The 12,160-nt window shown below is 34.9% G+C and overlaps 1 protein-coding gene and 1 long non-coding RNA gene across 2 annotated transcripts in view; both read right to left on the reverse strand.

The window, feature by feature from the left end:
• The window catches only part of LOC307144485 (uncharacterized protein), a 35,984-nt gene extending 25,424 nt beyond the window's left edge, over positions 1 to 10,560 (reverse strand). The window contains exon 1 of the mRNA XM_079846886.1: positions 10,491 to 10,560. The gene's annotated coding sequence lies outside the window, so the exon portion shown is untranslated. The remainder of the gene's footprint in view (positions 1 to 10,490) is intronic.
• The window catches only part of LOC307144490, a 299,734-nt gene that overhangs the window by 184,377 nt on the left and 103,197 nt on the right, over positions 1 to 12,160 (reverse strand). The gene's annotated exons all lie outside the window — the stretch shown is intronic.

A 12,160-nucleotide genomic window follows, 5' to 3' on the forward strand; every position in this document is an offset into this window, starting at 1 on the left:
CGAGCAAAAAAGTTAATGTCAAGCCCTGGTTCCCACACTCAGGACATAGTCATAGCCTAAGTGTTTTGAAAGTAGTTCTTACAGCAGACACACACGCACACACTCATCTCTCTCTCCTGACCTACTCACTAGACTGTTGCAACACCACCTCCACTCTCATTATCATCATCATCATCATCATCAGCCATGGGGAAACACATCATCAAAGCTTTATTAAGGACACACATGGTCAGTGTTGGGGGGGTGACTCATTACAAGTAACTTGAGTTACATAATCAGATTACTTTTTCAAGTTTCAAGTTACTTATTCGCATTTATTGACTGACAGCTCTCCTGTCCTCATGTTGAGAGAAATAAAGTGAGGTGTTGTGTGCGCTGTGAAAACATTATATTAGTAATATTATTTACTAATAATTGTATTAGTTAAATTAGTTAGTTATTAGTAGTTATTTTAGTTCTAGACTAAATGTGAACATGCATTTACTCGTCTCACTTGCACGAAAGCATTCAGTATTCCTCAAAAAGAATAAATACAGTAAAATGCACTCTCAGAATTTTACGCAAAACGTTTATAATTAACTGTATTACATTTTTCTTACTTTATTAAGCAATGTATTTGCTGCTGACCTTCAATGATCTAATTCAACCATGCTAATAATCAAAAATGACTTTAGAAATAAGAAGAACTTCCGTCTCCTGTATCCTATTGTTCTTTAATCCAGAATGGCAGCACAGCTGAAAGGATTGTTTGAGCGGCGCCCTCTACTGTACTGTACTCTATATCTACTGTACTCTACTGTACTGTACTCTAGTGTACTCTACTCTACCTCTACTGTACTCTACTGTACTTTACTGTATTCTACTCTATATCTACTGTACTCTACCTCTACTGTACTCTAGTGTACTCTACTTTATATCTACTGTACTCTACTGTACTCTACCTCTACTGTACTGTGACACGTCACATTAATTTAAGTGTTCCTTTGAAACAGTAATGCTTATGGTTGCTCAGAACGTATTACATTGGTTTCATATAATGTTTATGTATGATGAATGATCAGCCTGGTCTCATTGTTAATACGTAGGTATTAATACGTAATTTTCAAAAACTTTTTTGTACGTTTGGATAGATGCTGAAACGTTTTTCAGCTAAAAAACGTAAACTATTTACGAATATTTCATATCATAAAGATATCTGTATAATTTCCCTGTATAATTTCCAACTGTATTTGATGTATAATTATTTTATAGATTATAAATGTAAGATCCCTTAACCCTACTCCCACACCTAAACATACCCATTTTATAGACAATATTAAAAGGATAAAACGTAATGGACAGATATGCGTATAGGGAAATGGCAGTTTTATTAACAATGTAGCATTAAAAGATAGTTTGAGCCACTAATCCTACCCCTACACCTAACAATTTCTTAAAACTACGTAGGCTAACGTTACAATTATAAAGAAAAACAACAGACAGACACGTAACGTTATAATCACAATAATTTATTAAATTGAGAAAATGTCAAAACCGGTACCAAAAGTCGTTCACATGACAATGTGTCGCAGTCCTCTCTGGCAGTATATAATAGTTGTGTATGAGGTAACCTTACAGAGCAGAATTTAAGTTATTAATCCATGAAAATGTTAATCCGGTTTCAGTTCGCTGTTCGCTCTGTGGAGGCGCGCGCGCTTCTCCATTTCAAATGTAGTACACCAACTAAAACACGGCATGTCGCAATCTGTGACGAAGCATGCGAGAGCCAATGAGCGTTTGATATCACTGCCGTAAAACATGTCGTAACGCTTCGGGCGCAATTTTTGCATTTGACGTTTACGGTCTCTGAGAAGTGTAGATGAAGATCACTGGATAAAGGGCTGAATTTGGATCTGTTTCTTGCAAACAACGTATGGATTCTAAAGATTTGGATTACATCGAGCTAATAAAATTGATGTTTTTTGTGAATTTATGTGTTTTAGTGTATTAATGGGTCTATAGGAGAAAAAACGCCTTTAGTGTGTCAGGGTAAATAAACCAAATATTACAAAATGGTTAAATGATTAAAGAAGATATTTTGAAGGTTTTAAAGTGTATTCTTGTTTAACACCATGTAGGCTAATCCCCCGAAACGAGTTTGCAGCAGAAGGCACGAACAGAGTGAAATGTTATTATTTATGATTAACGTTATTAACTTATATGTGTAACGTTAAACGTAAAAATACACACGTATTCTCATGAGATCACGTTGGAATGATACTTGTATGTATTCCTGTGTAATATATTTAGTTTCCACTGTGTATTTTGGTAAGAATGTGGGATGTTTCTTAAAGGCATTGGCCGCCCGCAATTCCTATGAAGGCACGCCCAAGCTTACTTAAGGGGGTGGAGAGAATCAGCAGGCGCCAGTATTGTTTGCTGCAGCTATAGAGCTTTAAAGTTTGTTCCTTATGGTTTGATAGCCTTGTCAAACGATACATTAAGAGACGGCTTTAATGGGGGAGAGAAGGACAGACAATTATTCAACCACCTGGACTGTTTACTCGTGTGCGCGTCTCCTGTAAGAGGACATGCTCGGACCCATACTTTCCAACTGTGTGGGTTAACATTGCCCGACGATCTACGGATCTGGTGAGATCAGCTTCATTTTTGTATTTTTTGGCGTGGTATATCACTGGATCAACGCTCTACTTTTTCCTTTTTTTTTTTTTTCAGACAAAGGATAAATCTCGCGGACTAACTGTTTCCTGGTTGGAAAGACTGTAGCGCTCTCCTGAGCCAGCCTGGAAGTTTTCTTTTAGTTTGAACTTTTAGTTTAATTTTGTGGACTGGGACAAAAAAGGGGGAATTGTGGGGTTGCACGGGATAATTGAGTCCTTTATAATATAGTACATTATAAGAAAGAAAGAAAGAAAGCTTAGATAGATAGCTTAGTTAGATATAAAAGCTAATAGAAAGAAAGAAAGAAAGAAAGAAAGAAAGAAAGAAAGAAAGAAAGATAGATAGATAGATAGATAGATAGATAGATAGATAGATAGATAGATAGATAGATAGATAGATATGAAAGCTTAGTTAGAAAGAAAGAAAGAAAGAAAGAGAAAGAAAGAAAGAATAGTTAGAAAGAAAAAGTTAATATGAAAGGAAGATAGAAAGAATAGCTAGAAAGAAAGATTAGATAGAAAGAAAGAAAGAAAAAGTAGTGTACAGTAGAGAACAGTAGAGAACTGTGCTCTACTGTACACTACCTCTACTGTACTCTACCTCTACTGTGCTCTACTGTACACTACCGCTACTGTACTCTACTGTACACTACCTCTACTGTGCTCTACCTCTACTGTACTCTACTTTACACTACCTCTACTGTGCTCTACCTCTACTGTACTCTACTTCTACTGTACTCTACTGTACACTACCTCTACTGTACACTACCTCTACTGTGCTCTACCTCTACTGTTCTCTACTGTACTCTACTGTACACTACCTCTACTGTACACTACCTCTACTGTGCTCTACCTCTACTGTGCTCTACTGTACACTACCTCTACTGTACACTACCTCTACTGTGCTCTACCTCTACTGTGCTCTACTGTACACTACCTCTACTGTGCTCTACCTCTACTGTGCCCAACTGTGCTCTACTGTACACTACCTCTACTGTACACTACCTCTACTGTGCTCTACCTCTACTGTGCCCAACTGTGCTCTACTGTACACTACCTCTACTGTACACTACCTCTACTGTGCTCTACCTCTACTGTACTCTACTTCTACTGTACTCTACTGTACACTACCTCTACTGTACACTACCTCTACTGTGCTCTACCTCTACTGTGCTCTACTGTACACTACCTCTACTGTACACTACCTCTACTGTGCTCTACCTCTACTGTACTCTACTGTACACTACCTCTACTGTACACTACCTCTACTGTGCTCTACCTCTACTGTGCTCTACTGTACACTACCTCTACTGTACACTACCTCTACTGTGCTCTACCTCTACTGTGCTCTACTGTACACTACCTCTACTGTGCTCTACCTCTACTGTGCCCAACTGTGCTCTACTGTACACTACCTCTACTGTGCTCTACCTCTACTGTGCTCTACTGTACACTACCTCTACTGTACACTACCTCTACTGTGTTCTACCTCTACTGTACTCTACTGTACTCTACCTCTACTGTACTCTACCTCTACTGTACACTACCTCTACTGTGTTCTACCTCTACTGTACTCTACTGTACTCCACCTCTACTGTACTCCACCTCTACCGTGCTCTACCTCTACTGTACACTACCTCTACTGTACTCTGCCTCTACTGTACTCTACTGTACTCCACCTCTACTGTACTCTGCCTCTACTGTACTCCACCTCTACTGTACTCTACCTCTACCGTGCTCTACTGTACACTACCTCTACTGTACACTACCTCTACTGTGCTCTACCTCTACTGTACTCTACTTCTACTGTACTCTACTGTACACTACCTCTACTGTACACTACCTCTACTGTGCTCTACCTCTACTGTGCTCTACTGTACACTACCACTACTGTACACTACCTCTACTGTGCTCTACCTCTACTGTGCCCAACTGTGCTCTACTGTACACTACCTCTACTGTGCTCTACCTCTACTGTGCTCTACTGTACACTACCTCTACTGTACACTACCTCTACTGTGTTCTACCTCTACTGTACTCTACTGTACTCTACCTCTACTGTACTCTACCTCTACTGTACACTACCTCTACTGTGTTCTACCTCTACTGTACTCCACCTCTACTGTACTCCACCTCTACCGTGCTCTACCTCTACTGTACACTACCTCTACTGTACTCTGCCTCTACTGTACTCTACTGTACTCCACCTCTACTGTACTCTGCCTCTACTGTACTCCACCTCTACTGTACTCTACCTCTACCGTGCTCTACTGTACACTACCTCTACTGTACACTACCTCTACTGTGTTCTACCTCTACTGTACACTACCTCTACTGTACACTACCTCTACCGTGTTCTACCTCTACTGTACTCTACTGTGCTCTACCTCTACTGTGCTCTACCTCTACTGTACACTACCTCTACTGTACTCTACCTCTACTGTACTCTACCTCTACTGTACTCTACCTCTACTGTGCTCTACTGTACTCTACCTCTACTGTACACTACCTCTACTGTACTCTACTGTACACTACCTCTACTGTGTTCTACCTCTACTGTTCTCTACTGTACACTACATCTACTTTTTCTTTCTTTCTATCTAATCTTTCTTTCTAACTATTCTTTCTATCTTCCTTTCATATTAACCTTTTCTTTCTTTCTTTCTTTCTTTCTTTCTTTCTTTCTTTCTTTCTTTCTTTCTAACTAAGCTTTCATATCTATCTATCTATCTATCTATCTATCTATCTATCTATCTATCTTTCTTTCTTTCTTTCTTTCTTTCTTTCTTTCTTTCTTTCTATTAGCTTTTATATCTAACTAAGCTATCTATCTAAGCTTTCTTTCTTTAATTTTCTTTCGTTCTTTTTTTAACTGTGCTTTCTTTCTTTTTTAACTTTTCTTTCTTTCTTTCTTTCTTTCTTTCTTTCTTTCTTTCTTTCTTTCTTTCTTTTAGCTTTTAGCTTTTATATCTAACTAAGCTATCTATCTATCTAAGCTTTCTTTAATGTACTTTCGTTCTTTTTTAACAGTTCTTTCTTTCTTTTTTAACTTTTCTTTCGTTCTTTCTATTAGCTTTTATATCTAAGCTATCTATCTAAGCTTTCTTTAATTTTCTTTCGTTCTTTTTTAACTGTTCTTTCTTTCTTTTTTAACTTTTCTTTCGTTCTTTTTTAACTGTTCTTTCTTTCTTTTTTAACTGTTCTTTCTTTCTTTTTTAACTTTTCTTTCGTTCTTTTTATTAGCTTTTATATCTAAGCTATCTATCTATCTAAGCTTTCTTTAATTTTCTTTCGTTCTTTTTTAACTGTTCTTTCTTTCTTTTTTAACTTTTCTTTCGTTCTTTCTATTAGCTTTTATATCTAAGCTATCTATCTATCTAAACTTTCTTTAATTTTCTTTCGTTCTTTTTTAACTTTCTTTCTTTTTTAACTTTTCTTTCGTTCTTTCTATTAGCTTTTATATCTAAGCTATCTATCTATCTAAGCTTTCTTTAATTTTCTTTCGTTCTTTTTTAACTGTTCTTTCTTTCTTTTTTAACTTTTCTTTCGTTCTTTTTTAACTGTTCTTTCTTTCTTTTTTAACTGTTCTTTCTTTTTTAACTTTTCTTTCGTTCTTTCTATTAGCTTTTATATCTAAGCTATCTATCTATTTAAACTTTCTTTAATTTTCTTTCGTTCTTTTTTAACTGTTATTTCTTTCTTTTTTAACTTTTCTTTCGTTCTTTTTTAACTTTTCTTTCTTTCTTTTTTAACTTTTCTTTCTCTTCTTTCTTTCTTTCTTTCTTTCTTTCTTTCTTTTTTAACTTTTGTTTCGTTCTTTTTTAACTTTTGTTTCGTTCATTTTTAACTGTTCTTTCATTCTTTTTTAACTGTTCTTTCGTTCTTTTTTAACTGTTCTTTCTTTTTTAACTTTTTAAACTTTTCTTTCGTTCTTTTTTAACTGTTCTTTCTTTCTTTTTTAACTTTTCTTTCGTTCTTTTTTAACTGTTCTTTCTTTCTTTTTTAACTGTTCTGTCTTTCTTTTTAACTTTTCTTTCTTTCTTTCTTTCTTTCTTTCTTTCTTTCTTTCTTTCTTTCTTTCTCTTTCTTTCTTTCTTTCTTTCTCTTTCTTTCTTTTTTAACTTTTGTTTCGTTCTTTTTTAACTGTTCTTTCGTTCTTTTTTAACTGTTCTTTCTTTCTTTTTTAACTTTTCTTTCGTTCTTTTTTAACTGTTCTTTCGTTCTTTTTTAACTTTTCTTTCTCTTCTTTCTCTTCTTTCTTTCTTTCTTTCTTTCTTTCCTTTTGTTTCTTTCTTTTTTAACTTTTCTTTCGTTCTATTAGCTTTTATATCTAACTAAGCTATCTATCTATCTATCTATCTATCTATCTATCTATCTATCTATCTATCTAAGCTTTCTTTCTTTCTTTAATTTTCTTTCGTTCTTTTTAACTGTTCTTTATTTCTTTTTTAACTTCTTTCTTTCTTTCTTTTAACTTTTGTTTCTTTCTTTTTTAACTTTTCTTTTTCTTTTTTAACCTTTCTTTCTTTCTTTCTTTCTTTCTTTCTTTCTTTCTTTCTATTAGCTTTTATATCTAACTAAGCTATCTAGCTAAGCTTTCTTTCTTTCTTTAATTTTCTTTTGTTTTTTTAACTGTTCTTTCTTTTTTAACTTTTCTTTCTTTCTCTTTCTTTCTTTTTCTTTCTTTCTTTCTTTCTTTCTTTCTTTCTTTCTTTCTTTCTTTCTTTCTTTCTTTTTTAACTTTTCTTTCTTTCTTTTTTAACTTTTCTTTCGTTCTATTAGCTTTTATATCTAACTAAGCTATCTTTCTTTCTTTCTTTCTTTAATTTTCTTTCGTTCTTTTTTTAACTGTTCTTTCTTTCTTTCTTTCTTTCTTTCTTTCTTTCTTTCTTTTTCTTTCTTTCAACTTTTGTTTCTTTCTTTCTTTCAACTTTTGTTTCTTTCTTTTTTAACTTTTCTTTCTTTCTTTTTTAACTTTTCTTTTTCTTTTTTTAACTTTTCTTTCTTTCTTTTTTAACTTTTCTTTCTTTCTTTTTTAACTTTTCTTTCTTTTTTTGTGATTGTGATTAAAAGGGTTAATAGACAGCGTAGCCTACTCATTTAGAAATAAGGTGGTGTCCATGTCACGATCTAATCTGTTAATGGTTAATCATGCATACATGTGTGGCGCCCCTAATTGTACAACTGACTACTCCACCCCTTGAGCTTAACTGAGCGAACACAGGTTTGTAGAAAAGTATAAAAATACAATCTTTATTAATGAATGGTTGAAGGTGTTGGTTGGCCTGAAAGAAAACAAAGAATAAATCAAACAAATAAACATATTACTAGGAATCACCAGGCCATCAGCACGGGAGTCAGTAGAGCGGTTTGAGAAAGTAAGTTCTCACTACCACCCGTGAACCGAGCCTTTTAAGTAGTACACACTAGAGCTCAATGTCTACACACTGCAAACTCACAGCACTCTAATAAATATGGTTAAAAGATATTAAGGTTGTTATAAACCTGAGAAACCGATGCAGCATTTTGCGGTCGCTCTTCCTCCAAAACGTCTCTATGCTTGTTATCCAGCTGTAGTGATAATATCACACATATAAGGGTGTCTCACACATCAGTGTTTAATGCTCCATATTGCTAACATCGCCCCATTTTGAATAAAAATACATAAATATACTAAAGTACTTTGTAAGGTTGTAACTGGAGTAGTTTTTCAGCAAACTACTTATTTACTCTTACTCGAGTCATTTTCCAGCTACTTACTTGTAGCCTACTCCATTATTTCATAAGTAGCAATACTTATACTTAAGTACCTTTTTGTAGTACTCTTTCCACCACTGTAAATACATGCACAAAGGACTGGACCATATAAATCAATCTTAAACCGTTGAACTTCAAAACGGGATAGGATTCAAACCATCTTTACAGTATTTACAGTATTTTCAGAAGTCTGTGATGATGAGAAAGACATGTCTGTCCGCAACCAAATCAAAGACTCGGAGGTTACAGTGGTTTACTCCTCGCCAACTAGGACTATCTATCCAACATGATCTCATGAAAGTGCGTATCTATACCACAAATTTACCATTACATTCCAAAAAATGTAGTGTGAGTGAGTAAAAAGTACTTGTCCAAAAAACTACTTGAGTAAGAGTAAAAAAGTAGCTTATTTAAAAGTACTCATGAGTGAGTGAGTAGTAGTACTGAGCTGCGGATTCTACCCCTTATAATAAACACTACACTACAATTTATAAAAAAATAAAAAAATGCACATACTGTAATTCACATTATATTTTGTTCTTTGTCAGAAAGATTGAAGAATATCTATCATCCATCTTTTTAAAATGCATCAAATCAGTACACTCATCACCATTTAAATCATACTATTAAAAAAAAAAAAAAAAAATTAAAATAAGGTGAAAGGCCACTGAGCCTGAGCATGCTATTGTTGCACATAAAATATCAATGTTCATAACTGTGCAAAGAATTCAAAAACCTTTAGAAACTGATATGATAGTTCAGCATCACACACCATGAGATGCATGGGTTAAATAGAGAGATTAAAAAATACCCAATTTCTCTCCAAAACGGAACCAATTTTAGTGTTTTGTTAAATGAGAATCACTTATATTATCAGTTTACCTCACCTAATGCACTGAAGAAGGCTATAATAGTGAGCTAACACTAATTACACTGTAATTCCATGCTATTAAATATGTTACAATTTAATCATAAATGCACATTGTTCTATAAGGGTGGCATCATACATTACATCGGTCACATACATTTACTCACATTGTAATGCTGATAATATAATTTGTAAGGAAAATTGTGCATTAAATAGGGAAGTTATATCCGGGAAACTTTTACAAAAGAAACACACACACACACAAATGCATGATTCCTCGTAGTCTCAGCGAAGCTGTTTTATCAGCAGCATCCACACACAAAAACAAAACAAAAGTTGAACATTTTTTTTTTTGTTGTTGTTGTTTTGCGCAAGTGCACATGCCAAATGAAGACGGATTGTATGAAATGGATCAATCAAAAAACGTTATTTATTAAAGTAGTCACGCACTGACAGAAACGCAGTTCAAGTTAACGCCATATGGTTCATAAGGTGATGGTTCACTGGTTCTGAATCTGGCTGCATGGCGAGAGCGAGACGCGGCAGTGCACAGATCGTAACGTGCGTCTCTCTAATGTGATTATGAATGTGAAGTGAATGGGAGCGGGAATTCACCGCATTGTGAATTCACGCAATTCCCCCAACCTCACATCAAATGTCTGGCCCTGTAGATAGGCCAGCCTATATACATATCATAGTAAGCAGAAATGTGAAATTTACCTTAGCATAATAGAGGAAGACGCTGATATCTGGACTGAATTGATGCTTAAATGCACTTCCACAGCAGCCACGAGTAACAGAAGGAATAGGCGGTTAAAGTCTATGTCTATGCTTAAATTGATTTGATGACAGTCACGAAACGGATTACTCGATCCAATCACGTTGATGGATAAAAATAAAATTAAAACAAGCATGTAACGAGTAACTATTTATGCTGTATTGTCGACTATCAGCGCCTTTTTTGTTTGTTTTTGGTTCAGTATATTGTATTAGATCATGTTTAGCATATTTAGTCTTTTTTTGCCTGACATTTTTCTCTTCCGTATGTGTCTGTGGTTTGTGATATATGTGTTACCTATATTCTCAAATGCATTAATTTCTCATGAAAAAACTCCACTTCAGTTTCACTAAAATAAAGACAAATGTCCATATTTAAATAAATTAATAAAATATTTTCACAAAACGAAAGAAAAAGTGTTAGTCACCTTGAGATGAGCAGACGAAGCGTCCAGAGAGAAACACAGCTCAGAGTGGTAATGTTCTCCTTTTTTTTTTCTCCTCGCTCATACACACGCTTCCTCTTCCTCTTGTAATGTTATACGAGCGTATGACGCTCGAAGGGGTGTAGTCAACATTTCAGACAATATTGAACAAACCTGATAAAAATATGCACAAAGATTTTACCACTGCACGCACGCACGCACGCACGCGCACACACGCACGCACGCGCACACACACACACACACACACACACACACACACACACACAACTGTGGAAGGCATGTTATCTTTAAGATGTGTGTGACCATCATCTGACAGTAAAAGAGCACACACACCTTATTCTAATTGTATTGGACTGGTAAAGAGTGTTGGTCGTGACAGGAGAGCCTCCACTGAAGGAGACAATACTTGCATCTGTCTGCTAATTACCCATACCATATAAAGATGATTACGACATATCATTCACAGTATTTATTTGAATGGAAGAAGTCAGATGTTGCAACTGAGTCTGACCCAGGGGACGGTTACAACATGTTAAAAATACCTCAAATTTCACTAATTAACTTTAGCTTTTTGTCTCAATGAGCATAAAATTCTGAAAATATTAACTGTTTTAGGCCTACTATAATATTATAGTATTATTTATTCATACAATAATATTATTGTAGCCTATGATTTATTTATTTAGTCATATTTATCCAATAACAGTTATTGAGTTTTGTTTGTTCATGTGTAGAACATAGGCATTCATATATTCAGTGATCAGGTGTTACAGATGATATTCAATCTCTCCATATTTCAGTGTCAGACAGGAAGAACTGAACAATTTACAATGCAACAAACTTTTATTAACCATGTAATTCATAACTTGTTGCAACCGTCCCGAACCCTATCAGCCATGACAGAACATCATGTGCCTGCTAGACACACTGACTCTGACACATGCTAACCATGTCACTTAGAAGTCAACACAACTATAATTCAAACTAAGTAAGTTTTGATTAATTCATACAAAATGTCAGGACAGTATGACAAAAATACATCTCATGAAAAACATATACATTGAGGATAACAGACCAGCCGTCCTGATTTTGCATGTCCACATCTGTCTGATCAACCCAGATGAAGAAACAATATAACTGTTGACTTCCTTCTTCTCTATTATAATTAAGACATTTCGGGGATGAACTCATTCTACTTTGGAGTTGAATCTGGGTCGAGGCAGACTATCATTTCTTTTAAAGCTGTTGAAATAATTGAAAAACTTTTGTCCAGAGATTAGTATGTCAGAGTGGCAGAGCTGCAAATATGGCTCTTTTATTAATAAGGTAATTACAGTGCAGATGATAATGCATCATCCAGAGGAGCTCAACTGATCCTCAGACAGTGGAAAGGTTTGTAGATCTCTATCAAACACTGGTTAAACTGATCATATAAAGTACCGGTTGGTATTCTTTAAATAAATCACCTGTATTTAAAACAGTATCCGTCTGTCTGTTGTGTTTTTAAATATTTAAATATTAAATATTTTAATGACTTCCTCACAATTATTTGGCATATCTCGCTCGATGGAGAGCAGCAGTCGGTCAGAGAGCCTCTTCATTACCAATAAAAAGATGTCGATAGGCCTACTACTAATGCATAACACATCAGA

This window comes from Squalius cephalus (assembly GCF_949319135.1).
Source record: "Squalius cephalus genome assembly, chromosome: 17".
Taxonomy (NCBI): Eukaryota; Metazoa; Chordata; class Actinopteri; order Cypriniformes; family Leuciscidae; genus Squalius; species Squalius cephalus.